We start from the raw sequence: 21,095 nt of genomic DNA, 5'->3' as shown, positions 1-21,095 counted from the left end.
TAAAGAATAGTTTCATTCTCCCTCTTTTCCTTTTGTATTTGCTATCTGACTAGTTATGGAAATATATATATATGTATATATACATATACATATATATATGTATGCATATATATATATATGAAGTACACAGCAGCAAGAAAGTAAGGATAGTGATCGTCTTTATGCTACTCCTACAAGGCCCAACCTGACCCAAGCAAGCCCCATGTCAGCAAAGTCTTCTTAGGTAAAAATGGCAACAAAAAACATCCTATGTGAACCTTGAGATACACAAACCTCCTCTTCTCCAAAAAATTTACAAGACATCTCTTGCAGATGTTTACTGAAATTGAAATTTACTAACTGTCATGGATTCTGGAGGGAGCAAAGCATTCCCAGGGTCATCAAATTCTCCACCTACTATTGAGCCAAATGAAAACCAGTTTCATGTTTAAACCAGGATTTCAGAAGTTTGGACATTCAGTGAGAAGGGAAGGGAGGAGGAAGGAGGAAGAGGAGGAGTACGAGAAGGAAATGCCTAGGGAGCTTAGGAAGCAAAGCAAGGTGTATTATCTCCACTCAAAAAACTGCTCTAAGAAGGAGACAAAACTGTCTTCAAGCTCATAGTTTATGAACCAATATATCTTCTAAACTTTGGCAGAGGTAAAAAGACAAAAACCACTGGAAAATATTGTGATGTGATATATGTTATATATATATATATATATTGTTAAGGAACTTCCAATACATTATGTGTGAGTCAGGCTCTGACACCTTAGCATGGATCAAAGGGGACCCTGAGTCTGCAAAGGCAAAACCAGTAGACTACAAGCTCTAGAAGCTTCTCCTCCACCTCAAAGGCTTTAGGGATAGGCCCAGCCCATGCAATACATTTGCCATAGAAGAATCAATCACATGTAAGCTCCTTGAGGACAGAGACTATTATTCTCCTATTTGTATATTCAGCACCTCCTCACACCTAGCAGGAGCTTAATAAATACTTGTTGAGAAAAATTTCATTACCAAAAAACTGGCAATGAGATGATGATGGGATGAGGAGGAGTCACTGTTCTTGTTCATGCATCATGTTCAGAGACATCGTAGGCAATGTCTTGACTTTTATGAACTTGATTTTAGTGAGGCAGAGTCGCACAAAGGCATCAACCTCACTGTCACTTCCAGAGTCATTGAAGTCCAATGGCAAGACAGAAGTCAGGATGACTAGCAATGGCCCCAGATGCAGTGGGTAACCTTGGCATCTTCCATGTCTGACTAAGCCCTAAACATTCCACAGCACCTGCTTTAGCCAACTTCATGGATATTGGAACAAATCATTCTCATCTGTCCATTCCACCAGAGGAAGTCTTCACATGCTTGGAGAGGACATTCCCCTGACTCACCAACTGGTCTGAAGCCTGTCAGTTACCCTCATCCTGGTTTAGCCTGTCTGCCAACATGGTTTTACCAGGGTATGGCTGCTGCACATTCTACAACTTTTGGAGCCACAGGTAGCACATATTAAGTGCTTAATAAATACTGATTATTACTTCTAAAAGTCTCTAATAAATGAACCAAAAAAAAACATAAAAAAGAAGATGCTGTGCTTTCAAGATGTGTTTGTGTGATTGTTTGTGTTTATATATCAAAGCTCAAACTGTCAAAAATTCAGAAGACCAATTCTCCATTCTTCATTTTTTGTGTTGTTGGAAACAAAGTTTTTGATTGCCCTTCTCTAAGGAGAACACCATTGCTGCTCTCTTTTGTTCATATCTTATTCATGACTAACACATTAGGATTCAAGTTTTTTTTTTAAGAGTTTTTGCTGTTCAATCATTTTTCAGTCCTGTCCATCTCTTTGTGACTATATTTGGGGTTTTTGTGGCAAAAATACTGCAGTGGCTTACCATTTCTTTTTCTAGCTCACTTTAAATATGATTAACTGAGGCAGAGAGGGTTAAGTGACTTGCCCAGAGTCAGGGTCATTCAGATAGTAAATGTCAGTGACCAGATTTGAACTTGGGTCTTCCTGACTATAGGTCTGGTGCTTTATCCACTGAACCACTTAGTTTCCCCCTTTTAAGGATAGGAATTATTTTATTCCTTATATTTTATGCCTAGGATATTGGTCAAGACCAGATACATTAATATGCTTATTAATTTGTTAATTCACTGATTTAAAGCCAGAAATACTTATTGCGAAAAGATAATTTTTTTTTTTTGCTTTTTTTGGAGGGCAATTGGGGTTAAGTAACTTGCCCAAGGTCACATGGCTAGCTTTGTGTGTGTGTGTGTGTGTGTGTGTGTGTGTGTGTGTGTGTGTTTAAGTGTCTAAGGCTGGATCCAAAGTCAGGTCCTCCTGACTCCAGGGCTGGCTCTCTACTCATTGTGCCACCTAGCCATCCGGAAAAGATAGATTTTGCTATGATCAGAAACATTTTCAGTCCCTTGGAAAAAGTTATATCTACATAGTGAAAAATCTTATTTTACAATCGATATCAAAGAAGCCCTTCTTCTAATTATATATTATTTCTACATAGGGACAGACAAATGTCTGTCTGATATATGAAAGAAAAAAAAAAGTAAACTTCCATCTTCCCTTCAAACTAGCTAAGATGGGTAAAAATGATTTAAAAATTGCTAGTATGAAGTATAAACAAACAAAAGAAAAAAACACTTCCTCTGTCCCCTTTATTTAGTCTTTCCCATAGTGATGAACCTTTACCTACACATGCCTGTTCTGTCTCACTGCAAGAGGAAAGCTGTTTGGGAAATAAGGACAGGGAATTGGCAATGTGTGAACAGCTCTGATTTTAAAATTGAAAAAAATCCTCTGATAAAAAGGCAAATTTGTGTGCTGCAAAGTCAGGACATCTGTGTGCTAGCTCTAGATATGCTATTACATGTGTTAAAATTAGACATATCAATTTATCTCTCTGAGTCCAGGTGTCCTCATATGTCAAAACAGGTTATATAACCATGTGGTTATATTAAGGATTAAATATGACAGGTATGTAAAAAGAACTTTGAAAAATGTAAATGTTTATCTGCCACATATATTCATATCATGTTACTTACTTAATACATACTCAATTATAGAAGCCAAGATACTCAAAACCATGTTGTATAAGGAATAAGTAAACTGCCTTAAAAATAGAAATATTTGTAGTAGAGCCATTGTCTTCATGTATGTAAAAGCTCAGTAAATAGAAGGGAGTATATTTATTCCAGAGGGCAGACACTAAAGGTTTTTTTCAGAAACTGGATATGTGGTCAAGCAAATAATATAATTGAAAGTTTACTATTAGTATAAGCTATTCATTTCTGAAGTGCTGATTTCCAGAATGATTTCTATTTTTTCTCAGTTTGTATGGGTTTAAATAGGAAGAAGAATCAACACCCATAAATAAATTTCTTTGTTTTACTGCTAAACTTCCATTTCTAATAATAGATTTAGAGCATGCTGCTTGGAAGATTTCACTTAGCATGCCAATATAATTATTTGGTTATTAATTTAATTAAGCAAATTGTAATTCTCTAATATCATTGAAAGACTACCAGTAGATTGCTAGTAAAATACAAAAGATGAATAAAAACTATAGCATACGTACTTAATACTATTTATTTACCTGTATTAAATATGGACAGCATTAGAAATGATAGGAATTATTAAAGTCTATTTCTTCCAGTTTAGAAACTGTAGTCAACATCATTTTCAGTGATAAAAATTTTAAGGAAATATGAAAAGAAGAATGTGTGACAGCATTAGTATTCAGTGAAATGAATGGCCATGATGGGTTAGTCTTATTTTATAAGCTGTTCCAATACCTACAACACATCTTCATAGTTCAAAGTTATGCTCAGCAGAATTTTTCTTCTTAACTCCTCAAGATGCTCCATGGTGACATTAGCTACATTGGCTGCAATAGAGAGATTAAAGAATCAAGTCATTGTATTATACAGCTAACACAATTGCCAATAAAGATCAGTAGTGGTAGGATAAATTGTAGTAAGGTACAGATTATAAAATCTGTACTCTGTACAAAGATTAGAAAAGTTCAAATAAAGTTTAACTAATCACACACATATGCATGTATGTGTGTGGAGAGAAAGAGAAAGACAGACAGACAGAGAGGGAGGGAGGGAGAGAGAGAGGGAGAAGGAGAAGCCAATCTTAAAATCCTAGAAGTTGGGAAGAAAGGAAGTTCTGAATAAAATCATCTGAATAAAGTGACATGCAAAGTCCTCTTAATTCAACTGTTGAAATTAGATAGCCATGAAGTTACACTATCTGTCATAGAAGTGTTCATGATCCTGTTAGTGATGAACTAACAGCAATGTCTCATAATATTCCATATATGCTTTTGTCAGGTCTGCCCTTTCATAGGAGCAGTACTATATACTAGTAAAAGTTGAGAAGTGAGTTATTATTCCTTATTAGATGGAGTAGGCTCTTGGTTACATTATCCTTTTTGATTAATATATGATATTTTGATTAAACAGAGAAATCACAGAATCAGAGAATTGTAGCACTATAGGGGGCTTTAGAGGTTATACCTCACAAAAGCTTCCCTAACCAACAAGACACCCTCAAAACATGATCACCTAGCTTTAACTTAAGCAGAGCAAATCACAAGGGGAGCTCACTATCTCATATCTTTTATTATGGCAGGCATTTTTGGTGTGTATAATTTCTGGAAAGGATTTTTTAATATTTATTTTAACTTTGAGGCTATATAGCATCTGTATTTTATTTCTACTCCGCCCTTACAAGACAAGAATAAAAAGTCTAAACCACCCTTTACCCAACAACAATTTAAGTGAAAGAAGAGAGTAATCATATTCCCCTTGTGTTTTTTCTTCACTTTAAAAATTGTCATCTTTCAAGTCATCCTCATATGTCATGATTGTGAGATCCTTCACCATTATTGTTGCCTTTTCCTGAAACCCTTCATTATAACTTATCTAAATGATGGAGTTCAGAAATAAATATGCCAAGCAAAGGCAATTTCCCAAGGTGCAAAATACCAGCTCTCCATTTTATTCAGTGACAAATTAAGAACAGAGAAAATCAAAATATAGCATAATTCAAAATATAGCATTCACCAAGTGTAATTCAATCATTTCCAAGTACTACTCCACCCCTGGACATTACATTCATTTAGTCAATCACAAAGCCTCTCTTCTAAGATGGATATTTGTTTCCAATCATAAGCAAAATACATTCATTTGGTTAGTCCCAGAGCACAAAAAACTCAAGTTTCCCACCCTTGGATCACAACTGAATAGGCCATCTACCCCAGAGTTGCAACAAGCTTAAGCACAGCATTTAATATTCAAAGAGAGGTTTTTTCTTCATCTTGACCCCAGGCAAGTTCTCAGCAATCTTTGTTCCTGGGGAGACAAAGCTTAGCAAGGCCATGAGATACATTGCCAGTGTCCTCATTGATCATTTTCTGTCTGCAGAACAGTCCTAGTAACCCTGGAAATATCAGCAAAACCCTCTTCCAGGATTTCTGTAAACGTACACAAGAAAATCCTTCTTCCAAGCTTCTGAAACAAAAGCAAGGTTCCAGGACCTCTGCAACAACAGTACTGTCCTTCATCAGTGGATGCAATTCAATGTAATGCCAAGCACAGAAGCTTTCCAGAAGAACTGCTACTGTGAACAGCTTTTTAAGGATTATGATTACTCAGTATAGTAATCACTCTATTTATTCCATAGCAAAAGCAAAACATCCATGGAAAATCAAGGTAAAGCATAATTCAAAATATAGCATTCACCATATTTCAACTTATCACAGAAAATCACAATATAATATTCACAACATAGTCTCAAAGTAAAATAGTCACTCTTAAGTTAATTCAATCAGTCACTTATCAGTAGTATCAAATTACACAGTGAAGTCTTCCACCTTTGGGGCAAAATCTTGATTAACTCAATCACTCACTAATCAATAGTCTCAAAGTCTTCCACTCTGGAGGCAAAGTCTTGATTAACTCAATAAGTCACTAATCAGTAACAATAGTCACAGTACTCAAAGTACAATCAGTCACTTATTCAGGAAAGTCTTGCTAAATATCATACACAAAATCCTCCACCACTTAGGTCACTAGTAAACTATAATTCCATAATTATTCAATACCCAAGGAGAGGTCTTTCCTTCATCTTGACTTGGGGCCTGTTCTCAGATTCCCTGGATCCCCTTCCATGGTCCCCAATTCTACCTGGGTTCAATGGCAGACAGCTCCCAGTTCCTTGACCAGCTCTCTGGGGAGGTCCTGCTCCACACTGGTGTTCACATGGTCTGGTCCATGTCAGATCTCTCACCATTTCTGCTCAAACAAGCCACAAACAAACAAAGAATCAGCATCCTGGTCATGCTTCAGTCACTTGGGCTCCTGGCTCCTGGCTCCATTTATCATTTACCTAGTTCAGTGTAAAAGTTAGCACCCTGAACTTCAGAGAATACAAAAAGAAGTTACAAGCAGACAAATATACACAGAGAAAATAATACAATTCCAGCAGACAGGGCTTCTATCTGTCTGACCATTACATCCATATCTAGTTAGTTACCAGAGAGAGAAGCACCAACATCTGAGTTTTCCAGGCCAGGGGGGCTCAACAGCTACCCAGAGTCTCATCTGGCTGAATCACACAACTCTTCCCAAAGTGAGCCCCAAAGCAAAACCTCACCTCAGAGGTGTATAAAGCCTTCTCCAGGTGTCAGAGAACATAACAAGCCTTGTGACCCACTTGACTAAAAAGTAACAAAACCTGTGGGTTCTGCTGCACCCTTCAGCACACTCTTCCCACCACAGGCTCCATGTGACCACATTCAGCCTACTGGGGACAAAGTATATTTCAAATCAGGGAAAGTCCTCAAATTCAACAAAGGCTTATTAAGGGACAGGGTAGATTTTCAAATTTTCATTACCGTTACAGGCCTTTATCAAATACACTGGATGTAAAAATTCTTTCCTAATTTTCCAAGTCCTTCCTAATCTTGGTTACATTGGTTTTATTTGTACAAAAACTTTTCATTTTAATGTAATCAGAGTTTTCCATTTTGCATTTCATAATGCTCTCTATCTCTTGTGTGGACATAAATTCTTCCCTACTCCATAAATCTGACAGGTAAACTATTCCTTGCTCTCCCAGACTGCTTACAGCCTCAGTCTTTATATCTAGATTGTGCACCTATTTAGACTTGATTTGGGTATGTGGTATAAGATATTGATTTTTGCCCAGTTTCTGTCATAATATTTTCTAATTTTCTTGGCAATTTTTGTCAAATAGTGAGTTCTTATCCCAGAAGCTGGAATCTTTGTTTTTATCAACAGTAGATTACTATAGTCATTGACTGCTATATCTTGTGTACCTAATCTATTCCACTGATCCACTACTCTATTCCTCAGCCAGTACCAAGTAGTTTTGATGACATCTGCTTTATAATACACTTTAAACTCTGGTGTGGCTAGGTCACCTTTGCTAGTATTTCTTTTCATTAATTCCCTTGATATTCTGGACCTTTTGTTCTTCCGGATGAATTGTGTTACTATTTTTTCTAAGTCTACTATTTTTTCTAATACTTTTTAGTAGATTAATTGGTATGGCACTAAATACATAAATTAATTTGGGTAAAACTGTCATTTTTATTATATTATCTCAACCTAGCCATGAGCAACTGATGTTTTTCCAGTTATTTACATCTGATGTAAACATGAGTTTATTTGTGTGAAATGTGTTTTGTAATTGTGTTCATGTAGGTCCTGAGTTTGTTTTGGCAGATAGATTCCCAAATATTTTATAATGCCTGCATTAACTTTAAATGGAATTTCCCTTTCTATTTCTTGCTCTTGGACTTTGTTAAAAATATCTAGGAATGCAAAGGATTTATGTGGGTTTTTCCAAATTTATTTTGATTGTGTCATTTCTCAAAAACTTCTTGAACTCTGCTTTGGGAATTTCTTATAAGTACTATGTCAAATTCTGGTGAACATGCTCAATATTGGCAAACCATTTTGTGTGTGTGTGTGTGTGTGTGTGTGTGTGTGTAACTATCTAAATGTATTCTGCATGAAGGCTGCTGAATGAAGGGAGTGATAATACTGAGTAATGAGTTTTAAGCCATGAACTAGGTATGGCTATAAAAAATTCAACTTCTTACTCCTATAATTTATAAAGGAAACAGAAGGCAATTCCAAACATGTCTCTGAGCATCATTAGAGTCAGTGCATAGGTAGGTGATGACTTTGAAGAAATTAGTAATTTTTTCTATGTCTATAAGTTATTAATGGCAGGTTTGTGAATGACTTAGTTTGTACTTTATGGTCATGTCTCCTAGATCTAAATCCACACTTGCTTGTAAAACCACAGCAAAGTGAATTTTTCTTGGTTATTCTTTGAATTCAGGGGAGTTTCAGCAGCTGGAATAAATAGTTCCAGCAATTTAAGCAGTTTGTGTAAATTATACATAGTGAACACATAATTATTTATTTCAAAACATAAACATGTCCAAAGGCATAATTGGATTCTATATTTCTTTATGATACTGAACAAGACAGAAGAAAATCTATAAAGCAGCAAAGTCAGATTTCAAAGGCAAGTTGTACATAGAACATGTCACTTTTGTTTTCAGTTGTTTCTACTGTCACTGCAAAAGTGCTTCCCCTGAAAATTGCTGTGAAAAGATGCCTATGAAGGTACAATATAAAATTTTGAGTTTCTGAATCATAACATTTTCTAGGCTTGCAAGGGCCTCAAAAACCATCTAATCCAAACCTCTGCATTTTAATTAATTATTTTTATCATACATTCTTTTTTCCACCCACTGCCCCCCATTGATCAACATGAAATTAAAAAAAAAAAACTTCATAAGAAATATGAATATTCCAGCAGAACATATCCCCACATTGGCTAAGTTGATACACACACACACACACACACACACACACACACACACACACACACACACTTACAAAAAATTATACTCATACATTTTAAGTCCATTAATTCTGACTAGAGGTGAGTATCATGTTTTACTTTGGTCCTCTGAAATCATCCTTTGTCATTGCACTGATCAGAATACAAAAACAATAACATACAATGTGTTTTTTTTCCATAATATTGTCATCATTGTTCGTATTTTTCTCCTAGTTCTGCTCACCTCACTCTTCATCAGATAATAGAGATTGTCCCAGTTTCCTCTGAAATTGTCCATCTTACCAATTTATGTGGCACAATGATATTCCATTGCATTCATACATGATAATTAGCTTAGCGATTCTTCATTAGCTGGGAACTCTTTTTCCTTCTGTTTTTAGCTACTACAAAAAGAGCTACTGTACTTCACTTTTTGTGCATATAGGTCATTTTGCTCAAACTGACAAACTATGGCATGCACTTAATTTGTACAGATGAAGAGTTTGAGGTTCAGGGAAAATGATTTGCTCATGGTCACACAGTGAGTTAGTATCAATTTAACAATTTGAAAAAAAATAATTCAATAAATCCCATTCCTCTTACTTTCAACTCTGTGCCATTTCCGTCTCTCCCCACCTCCTTTCCACAACATTATTTGGCTTGAAAGTGATAGATTTCTGACTGATAGCCATTCATCTACATTTTATCATCTATGTAAAAGAATTCTACCTTATGGTAGTTAATCCAGGATTGAAGATTTGATCACTTCATTAATTAAAAGTGCAATCCCCCACCCTTCTTTCTTTTGCAGAAAAGTAGATATGAGGGAAATAGCTTAATAAAATGCATTTTTCTTCCTTACAACTTGCTTCTTCCATTCATCCCCATCACTACTCTTACAAAGCACTCATAGACATATTCTCTATCCCTCCAATTATGAGGTCATAGCACTGGTGAAAACTTTCTAGTCTGCAGTAGAAAATGTGAACAAAATGACTGAAATGTGAATAAGAAGAGAGAAAAAGGGACACAATTGAAAGATTGAGATGAAAACTCATACCATGACTAACTAGCCTCTCAGTAACTGACAACAGAATGAAATATATTACAACTGGAGCTGGTCAGTTCATTGATGAGCAAGAAAGTTGATCACAGGGAAAGCTAGGTGGCACAGTAAATAGAGCACTGGCCTTGGAATCAAGAGGACCTGAGTTCAAATCCAGCTGTAGACATTTAACACAAAAAATAGCTGTGTGACCTTGGGCAAGTCACTGAACCCTAAATGCCCTACATTCCCCACACCAAAAAAAAGTAGAAGGAAAAAGTTCATCACATAACAAATTCTGATCAAGTCTCCACAAATCATTATAAAAGGTCTGTTAGCACACAGTGCATAGAAACACATTCTTTATCTTTGGAAGAAAGAAACTGGAAACTTGACAGATGGGGAATTCTCTAAATACATCAACCAGATTATGAAATGTTGAAAGGAAGAGAACAAAGGTCTACAAGAACAAAATAAAATTGATTCTCAAGAGATCTGTATTAATATAGACATCCCCATCTGTATTATCAGCTTCTCTGAAACGCCAATGACTTATACAATGGATATAAGTTTCAATAACACCATAAGAAAGAACAAAAATTACATTGCTTTATTTTGATTCAACATGAACTCTGAACATTTGTTTCTTTTATCTATATGGACCTGAAAGCAAATGGGAGGTGTTAAAACTGATCCAACAGATGGATGGCAAAACTGAGAGGTGTTTTAAGGAAACTTTTAGACCTTGCCAAATTTTCTGTTTGTGTCTATGTGTCCATATATTAAGTTGTGTGGTTATATGTTATAACAAGGATACAGATTGTATTGAAATTCAGTTATGTGAGACTTTATTGCTAAAGTAGCTTAAATTTAGAATATACATGTATACACATGCCCTCACCAGTGGAATGGTATGAGGAGAAAAACGGAAAGGATTTTTAGAGGTTAAGTATACAGATGTGGCAAGATGTCTGTAAACACTTTCCTTTGGTCTCTACTGATAAGAGGAAAAAAACCAAAAAGACAGCTGGGGATGGCAAAAGTCAAATTAGAGTATTTCCATTTGATTAGATTCAAGCAGTCAGTGAAGGACACTCCATGGAGTAGGAGCTGAGGGATGATGGTAGATTTGTAGCATCACTTTCAAACGCTATTGATGACAGAATATCTCAAAGACCTCAAGTGATTTATGCCCACCCAGGAGGATATGATATTATAGCTGAGGTCTTTGAGTAGATTTAAAAATCATTATATATTGACAATAATTAAGAATTCATAAAGTGCTTCATAATGGTCCTTAGGTATTTTTCCATAAAATTTTGCTATGAATCTAATATTGGGAAAAAAATTCTTGTAGAAAGTGGCATTTTATCTAGAACTTAGAGGCAGTCAAGGAAGCTGAAAGACAGAAATGATGACTGAGGGAATTACAATGCCCTTAATAAAGCCAGTGTGATTGGATTGCATAGAATGTGGAACAATTGGGTATAAAGTATAAGAACGTTGAAAAGGTGTGGGAGGTTATAAGGGAATTTATATACCAAATAAAAGAGTTTATATTTGAGTGTTAGGGAGTTACTGGAGTATATTGAGTAGAAACAGAATGTGGTCATGTCTGAATTTTAGGAAGATCACTTCAGCAGTGGCATATAGGATGGGGTGGACTGGGAAAACTTGAGATCCCGCAAGCAAGCTATCACATGATTTTCATCTTATACCAGGATGGTGGCACTATCAGAGTAATTACTCTACAAGACTTTTTTTAACCCTATGCTAGAATTCCTTCCCTCCAGGTGGTACTTCTTTTTTTTCAACTAGAATGTATACTGGGAAAGAGGAATTTGTGGTCAGTAGATAGCAGTCACTGCCCCCAGCCCATATTCCTTAGCAGGCTCCATTAGTCAATTTAGACTCTAGCTAAAGAAAAAAGGAGGGGTGGAGGGAGGGAGGGATTTACCAACTAAGACTGGAAAAAAAATAACTTGACCTCTGACTAACTTTGCTCCAACTGGCAGGAAGGGGAACTTAACATCTGGTCAACCTCCTTTATGCTAGAAAGAGAGACATAGCCTTTTGAAAAACGTATAATCTTATGTTTATTTTAGTCTTCTAATTATCTGCTACTATATGATAATGTCTTCTCAATCTATCTATTTACTATTATGTATTATAATTTATAATTATTACAATTATATACAATATAATTATATATTATATGTAATACATTATAAATTATATATTATAATTTATAACTATCATAATTATAATAGATAGATATTATATATCTATCTATTTACTATTCAGTAAATCTATAGGTAACCCAGACTGAATAGACTATCTATATTAGAAGAGCATCTTGAATTCCTTATGGTTTCATTTCCCTTTTCACCTGTTTATGCTTCTATTGTGTCCTGATATTGGAGGTAAATTTTTTGGTTTAGTTCTGGTCCCCTTATGAAGGCTTGAATTCCTTCTATTTTGTTGAATGACCATTTTTTTCCACTTGGTACATTAATAATTAATTTTCCCGGTTCAGTGATTTTTGACTGTATTTCTATCTCCTTTGCCTCAAGAACATCATGTTCAATGACTGCCTAGCCTTTAATGCTGCAGCTGCCAAGTCCAGTGTGATCCTGATTGTGACTCCCTGCTACTTGAATCGATCCTTTCTGGCCCCTTGCAATATTTTTTTCCCTTCACCTGATAATTATGAAATTGAGTATAATATACCTTAGTGTTTTTTGGTTGTTGTTGTTTTGGGATCTCTTTACTAAGGTTCTTTAATGACTATTCTACCCTGTGGTTCCAGGACATCAGGGCAAGTTTCCTTTATAATTTCTTGAAAGATGCTAACCAGGTCCTCCTTTGATTATAGCTTTCAGGTAGTGCAGTGATTCTGATATTGTCTCTCCTGAATCTATTTTTCCAGTCAGTTGTTTTTTTCCCATACAGTGTTTTACATTTTCTTCCCTTTTTTCACTCTTTTGAATTTGTTTGCTTTATTCTTGATGTCTCATAGACTCATTAGCTTCCACTTCCCCAATTCTAACTTTCAAGGAGTTATTTTCCTCACCTAGCTTTTTCACTTTCTTTTCCTTTTGTTCACTAGTACTCTTCAAGGAGTTGTTTTCTTAAGCAGATTTTATCTCCTTTTCCATTTGACCAGTTAACATTTTTAAGCAGTTTTTGAAGCTGTTGATTTTTTTTTTCATAATTCTCTTGCATCTCCCTCATTTCTTTTCTCTCTTTTTCTTCTACCTCTCTTGTATGATTTTTGAACTCCTTCTTTGGCTCTTCTATGAGTTCTTTCGAGGATTGAGACAACTTCCCATTTTTCTTTGGGGATTTGTCCATATCTGATGTTCCCCCCCCCCCCCCAATGTTGTCCTCTTTTGAGTTTGTGTCTTGCTCTTCTCTGTTACCATAATAACTTTCTCTGGGCAGATTCTCTTGTTGTTTATTTTTGTTCATTGTTGTTTTTTTTCCTTTCTTTTAAATTTGTGTGCTGCTCCCAGGGTGTAAGGGGTACTGCCTCAGGCTTTGTGTGCCAGGGGCTATAGGCACTAGCTATTTTCCTGGTTCTTCCCTGATGTTGCGCTAAGACTCAGGGGGAACCCTCAAGTCTGGTGCTGTTCTGAGGGGATGGGGTGGGGTTGATTGATACTGTTGGAGGCCATAGGGATTTAGCAACTTATCTGGTACTGAGCTGGCATGCTAGTGGTGGGGCATGTGCTGAGGCCCAGTAGGGTGTTTCTGCATTTCCCCAAGGCTACACTGAAGCAAGTAGTGGTTTTGGAGGTTGGAACCTGCTGGGCACTCTAGCTATGCTGAGGTATATGCTGGGTCCTGGCATTGGTGTTTTCCTGCTCCATCAGACTGGGTCTCAGGATCTCCTACTGGTTTGCTGACATAGGGTTTCCTGCTGCTTTTCTGGGAAGCTACCTGTTATTGCAATGCACTCCACTTCTACCTAAGTGAGAGAGAGGGGGAGATGTTTCTCACTTATCCTCCAAGTTACTTGGGTGAAAAAGATTGGTTTACCCTATCTTTTTGCTGGTTCTACCATTCCAGGATTTGTTTTGGGTCTCTGTTTTATGGTTGTTTAGAAGTGAGTATGGGAGAAGTACAGTGATTTTCTGTTTACTCTAACATCTAGGCTCCCAGAAGACAAGGAAAGACTTTCAACAGTCTTCAAATTGTATCATATAGAAATCTACTTTTATCTACTTGTGATCCTGAATGCAAATACACACACACACACACACACACACACACACACACACAAATGCAACTTGAGAAAACAATATTTTTAAAATTTTGTATTTGTGTGTCCCCAGAGTCTAGCATAGTACATGTAATGTAGGAGACATTTAACTCTTGTTGATTACTCAGTATAACACTGAAATCTGGGTTTCAACTCTATAGACTGAAGTGTCCACCACATATTGTTGAACTGGTTTTCTACTCTAGATGCAGGCAGCAGCCCACTTATTTATTATATTGCTACTCATATATGTTTTGTTTTGTTGTATTTTTACCCATAGTCTGGGGGCCATCTCGGGGCATCCTCTGTTTCAATCATTTGAAGATCCATGAAAGAAATTCTATTCTAAGGGCAATGGTGACCAAATCCAGCCTTGTAGGGAGTAGTGGGGTTCTGTTATCTTCTCCTACAACTACAGGACTAGGAAAGTATTAAATACTTTAAAATAAAGTCAGGGACACTATCCTGACATAGCCCTTGACCATTACAATATGATCAAGCCCAAATGGATAGTGGTAGAAGAATGTGGAAGATCCAGTAGTAATTTTTATATCTGCTAAGACCCTTTGAAGTGGTTACAATTTTTTTTTTGGTTGTTCAGTCATTCAGACATATCTGATTCTTCCTGACCCTGTGGACCATACTGTCCATGGGGTTTTCTTGGCTAAGATACTAGAGTAGTTTGCCATTTACTTCTCCAATGGATTGAGACAAACAGAGGTTAATTAACTTCTCCAAGGACACATAGCTAGTTTCTGAGGCTGTATATGGACTCAGATCTTCCTAATTCCAGGCCCAAAACTCTATGCACCGAGTCATTTAGCTTCTCTAATTACTCTGTTGGGTTATTAAAGCAGATCCCACTCCCTCCACTATTTAAATAAACACAAGACTGAAAGGTTCATTATCATTTTTAAGTGGGAGTCTATATAGTAAGTAATAAAAAAAAAGTCTACCTATCTTTTCTATTAGAAAAAAAGGCCTAATTTTGAGAGGAATTGATATTTTTGAAGAAGAAATTAAGTAGAAAACAGTTCCCTTTTTAGTTGTACTAATCCTTAGGTGCAAAATAGGAATTATCTCTCATTCTCTATAAAGGTTAGAGGAATCAGACTTATAAAATTGTTCTGAGTATATGGGTGAATCATAATAGTAAAACAGATGCTTTTTTATTGTGTTTTCTACATTGTTAAAGGAATCACTGTGGGCTTTATAAGATTGTGAAAATAGTAGCAACTAAGCAATGGTGAAACATGATTTTGAAAATATCAAAAATAGAATATTGTGCTCAATGTTTAATAGAAATTTCCAAAATATATTTTCATCACTCTAAATTGGTTTTTAACCTGTGTTGCTTTTTTGTTTTGTTTTGGTTTTTTGCTTTTATTTTTGGAGGGGGGAGGGCAGGGCAATTGGGGTTAAGTGACTTGCCCAAAGTAAGTGTTAAGTATCTGAGGTCAGATTTGAAGTCAGATCCTCCTGACTCCAGGACCTATTTCTATTCATTGACTCTATTCAATGACTCTATTCATTTTGCCACCTAGCCACCCCGTGTTGTTTTTTTTTTTTTAAACTCAACTTTTAGCATTCCCATTGTCCTTTACATATTGGAAAACAATTCTTGAGAAAGTCATTGATCAATGTCTTATTAATATTTAATTCTGCTTATATCTTTAAAAATAAGATTAAGGGGCGGCCAGGTAGCACAGCGAGTAAGAGCACCGGCTCCAGTGTTGAGAAGACCTGGAGATCGAATCCCGGGCTCAGACACTTAGCACCCACCCAGAAACACCTGGCCTTGTAACCTTGAGCAAGTTACTTAACCCCAATTGCTTAGGGGCGGCCAGGTGGCTCAGCGTGTAGGAGCACCAGCTCCAGTGTTGGGATAACCTGGAGATCGAATCTTGGGCTCAGGCACTCAGCACCACACCCACAGATAACTGGCCATGTAGCCTTGAGCAAGTTACTTAACCCTGATTGCTTAAAAAAAAAAATAATAAGATTAAGTTGCTTTTAGACTACTTTAAATCAGTCTGTTGGGTTAACAATCTTTGGATTTCAACTAAAGAGAGGAGGGAAAATATTCAATTAAATGCAAAATTCATATCTTTAAGCACTATATGTTGGATTCTGAATTCTTTATTGAACAATTATGAAAGAAGAAGCTTGTTGTAATGCATTAAAACAGCTCTTCTTTTGACCTTGGATATAAATTTAAAAAACAACTAAAATCCTTTTTAGCAATTTGCCATATTGCAAAACTTCTCTCTTTTGCCCTCATATTTCACTGATTAACTTTGGCAACCACTTAATTTGTAGCTTCTTTGTGATCTTACTATTAGTATTCCTAACCTCCTCCTGGGATTCCTAGGAAGCTTTGACTTCTTACTTAGGCCATCAAGTCTTCAGTGGAGCATTCCACCAGGAATGAAAATTCCCTTTCTGTATCCACAGTAATAGTCTTCTTCAACAGAGAAATGACCATTTTAAATTTTGAGATCTTAGTTCATATCTACCAAATTTTCAAAGGTGAGAAAAAATAAAATAACATATTTATGAGTATGTAGGAAAATAGGCTCATTCATGCATAGGCCCTGAATAGGTCTAAATATTCTGGAAAGAAATCTGAAATTATAAGCAAAACATTACTAAACAATGTATGCTCTTTATCCCAGCTATACCAATGATAGGCTTGCACTGCAAAGAGACTAAAGAAAGGGGGAGAAAGAACCAAGATGCTGGACTAAAGGCAAGGAATCACCTGAGCTCTCTTCCACGTCCCTCCAAATACCTTTAAAAAGTGACTCTAAACCTGGCCTGCACAACACACAACCTGCCAAAGGATTTTAGGTGACCTGGGGAAAATGTAGGTTTGCCACTGCACACTCTTCTGCTTGTCATGTGACCTGTGGCAACCAACTATTGTCAATTTGTTTCTAGTCTAACCTATCTGTGACCTGAAAAAGTTTAGCCTGTTTTAATTTTGGTCCCTACCTACTGCCAAGTTGTTCTGGTCAGCTCTAAACATATTCTAGAGAAGTAGAACCCATAAAAAGACAGAATGAAACAAATTTCCAGCCCAAGACAACTTGGAATGCCAGCAGGAAAGGTCTGTTGAACCAGAGCAGAAAAGTGTGCTCATGGTTGCTCACAGACAGAGCACATGCCAGGTGAACACCTCTCCTTAGATCAAGCCTGCACAATCTGCAGCCCTCCAAAGGATTTTGGGCAGTTCAATAAAACTGTAGAGGAGAACACCCTCTACATTTTTCCCAGACTACCCAAAATGCTTTGGTAGGCCCATGTGATGCTTATAGCCTCCACCCCTCCAGACTTCATGTTGTGCCAGCTTGCCCTCGATCACTCCACCTTGAAAGAATTGAAAATTTACAGGTTCCTAGCTGTACAAAACCCCTAAAGCGTGAGCCCTCCACCCTGGAAACAGAGCCCTACTTTAACAAAGATTTAAAAGTCAAGTAATAAGTTGGGAAATAAGCAAACAACAGAGATTAAAGAAAAAAAGGAAATTCTTGTATGTGCAAAAATATTTGTAGCAATTATTTTTGTTGTGACAACAACTAGAAACTAAAGAAATGCCTATCGATTACAGAAAGGTTGAACAAATAATTGTATATTTATGGAGTAGAATAATATTGTGATTTAAGAAATGAGGGAATATGGGGCAGCTAGGTGGCACAGTGAGTAAAGCGCCAGCCCTGGAGTCAGGGGGATCTGAGTTTGGTTCTGGCCTCAGACACTTAACACCCACACAAAAAAAAAAAACTAGCTGTGTAACCTTGGGCAAGTTACTTAACCCCAATTGCCCTCCAAAAGGCAAAAAAAAAAAAAAAAAGAAAAAAGAAAGGAGGGAATAAAAACGTATTTCCAGGAGACATAGAAAGACTTTTATGAACTAATGCAGATTATAGCAAACAGACTCAGAGATCAATTTATACTATACAATCAACACAATAAAAATGGGCAGTTTTGAAAATTTCTATAACCTAATGAACTTTAGGACAAAATGTAGACTTCTCTTTGCAGCACTTACGTACTTTCCTAGTCTTATCACTAGCCTACCTTTGTAGTGTAATTATATATGCATGCACTCTGTGCTTATTCAAACTGAGCTAATTGCTGTTTGCTATACAGATCATTTTATCTCCTATCTTCATCCACTCGCATTGTCCCCTTACTTGGAATCACCTCTTTCCTGAGGTGTAATTGGAAGATCTAGCTTCTTTCAAAGTTTAGTGCATGTACCTCATCCTTTGAGAGCTCTGTTCTGATTTCAATTGCTAGTTCCCCCCTCTTAAAAAAATCACTTCTTATATCTTCAATATTCTTACCTATAAACTTGATCTTCTAGAAATCCTGGATTCTGTTGTATTGGTATCCCTGACACCTGACGTAGTGTCTGACACATGGTAGGTATTAAATACATGTTTGTTGATTGAGTCAATTACAGAAAATAACAGTGTATGAATTCTGCCTCTGATACAATAGCTCAAGGTCATTGAACAAGTAATTTATCTCTCTAAATCTCACTAACCTTATCCTTCCTGTGTTAATAGGGAATTATAATGCCTTTGTGAGGTATAATAATAAAGAATATAGAAAGCATTTTGTAAAATTTTAATTAAAATATTTTTTATTCATTTCATTAAATATTTCCCAATTAAATATAATTTTTTTTAGCATTCTTTTTTACCTTGGAGTTCAAAATTCTTATTTGCCTTACATCCTGTTACCCATTAAAAAGGTAAGCAGTATGATATTAATTATACACATGAAGCCATATAAAACTTATTTCTATGTTCATCAGGTTGCAAAAGAAAAACCACCCACAGACAAGAAAAATAAACTGAAAAAAAAAAAACATGCTTTATTTTTTATTCAGAGTTCATTTCTCTCCCTGGAAATGGATACCATTTTTTCATCATAACTCCTCTGGAATTGTCTTGGATCATTGTCTTGATCAAAGTAGTTAAGCCACAGTTGATCATCATTACAATATTGCTCTTATGTTGTACAAAATTGTCTTGAAGCTGCTGACTTAACTGCATTGTTTCATATAAATCATCCTAGATTTTTCTGAAACTAACCTGCTCATCATTTTACTGCTCAATCATATCCCATTACAATCATATAACATAACTTGTTCAGCCATTCCCCAATTGATATGCATCACCTAAATTTCCAATTCTTTCTACCACAAAAAGAGCTGCTATAAATGTTTTTGTAAAAATAAATCCTTTTCCCTTTTCTTTGATTTCTTTGGGATCCAGGCTTAGTAATTCTATGTTTCTGGGTGAAAGGGTATGCACAATTTCATAATGTTTTGTGGATAGTTCCAAACTGACCTCTAGAATGGTTGGATCACTTCCAAATTCTACCAATAGTGCATTAGTGTCCCAATTTTTCCAGATTCCCTTCAGTATTTGTCATTTTCTTTTTCTATCTTGTCAGGTAGTACTTCAGAATTCTTTTAATTTGCATTTCTATAATACCAAAAGTTTTGGAGCATTTTTAATGTGGTCATAGGCTGCTTTGTTTTCTTCTTTTGAAAAATGCCTGTTCATATACATTGACCATTTATCAGTTGAAGATAACTTACATATTTTTATAATGTTGTCTCAGTTCCCTATATATTTGAAAAATGATGCCTTTATTTATAGAGGAACTTACCATAAAATTTTCTATTCTCATTCTAATTTTGGCAACATTAGTTTTGTTCACTCAAAAGCTTTATTTTTTAATTTCATGGAATCAAAATACTCTATTTTACTTCCCATGATTTTTTTTCATCTTTTGCTTAGTCATAAACTCTTAGCTTAACCATAGATCTTATAGGAGCATTTTTTCCATACTCTCCTAATTTACTTATGATATCACCCTTTAAGTATGAATGATTTATCCATTTTGACCTTATCTTTTATATCATGTGAGATGTTGATCTATGCCTAATTTCTGCAAAATTGCTTTCCAATTTTTCCATCAATTTTTAAAATCAAATGATGCGTTCTTAGCTCCAAACCATGAATATTTGGATTTATCAAATACTATATTACTGTGATCATTTGCTAGTGTGTTTTAAGTACCTAGTCTGTTCCTCTGTTCTACCACTCTATTTCTTAGTAAAGAATTAATTTTATTTCTTTAATTTATTTTATTTTCTTCATTATTTTATTGTTCATTTATTTTATTTTATTTTCTTCATTAAGGAAATTGGTCTATAGTTTTTTTTCTCTCTCTCTTTTTTTCTTTTTCTGTTTTAGGTATCAAAACCATATTTGTGTCATAAAAGAATTTGGTAGTATTCCTTTACCATGTTTTTTTTCAAATAGTTTATATAGTATTGTGATTAATTGTTCCATAAATAACTGGTACAATTCACTTATGAATTCTTCTGGTTCTGGGGAGGTTTTTTTTTTTTGGTTTTTTTTTCCGACAGCTCATTTATGACTTCATTTTTTTCTAAGATAGATTTATTTAACAGTTCTGTTTCCTCTTCTGTTTATCTAGGCAATTTACAATTGTGTAAATATTCAGCCATTTCACTTAGATTGTGAATTTTACTGGCATATAATTGCACAAAATAGCTCCTAGAATTCCTTTAATTTTATCTTCATTGGTGGGGCATTTACCCTTTTCATTTCTGATACTGAAAACCAAATGGTTATCTTCTTTTTTTTTTTAAATCAAATTGACCAGTTATTTATTTTTTTTACATAGTTCCTAGTTTTATTAGTTCAATGGTTTTCTTCTTTTCAATTTTATTAATCTCTCCTTTCATTTTCAGGATATTCATTTTGATGTACAGTTGGGGATTTTTAATTTGTTCTTTTTCTAATTGATTTCTTTTAGCTGAATACTCAATTTATTAA

The 21,095-nt window shown here is 35.5% G+C and overlaps 1 protein-coding gene across 1 annotated transcript in view; it reads left to right on the top strand.

Moving 5' to 3' along the window:
- The window catches only part of DPP10 (dipeptidyl peptidase like 10), a 1,061,638-nt gene that overhangs the window by 814,813 nt on the left and 225,730 nt on the right, over positions 1 to 21,095 (top strand). The window lies entirely within an intron of this gene.

The sequence above is a fragment of the Petaurus breviceps genome, unplaced genomic scaffold (assembly GCF_028583685.1).
Source record: "Petaurus breviceps papuanus isolate PSGF00001 unplaced genomic scaffold, PetGlider_PUasm1.0 90752, whole genome shotgun sequence".
NCBI lineage: Eukaryota > Metazoa > Chordata > Mammalia > Diprotodontia > Petauridae > Petaurus > Petaurus breviceps.
The sequence above is the reverse complement of the archived record's forward strand: the minus strand, read 5'-3'. Positions and strand labels throughout refer to the sequence as shown.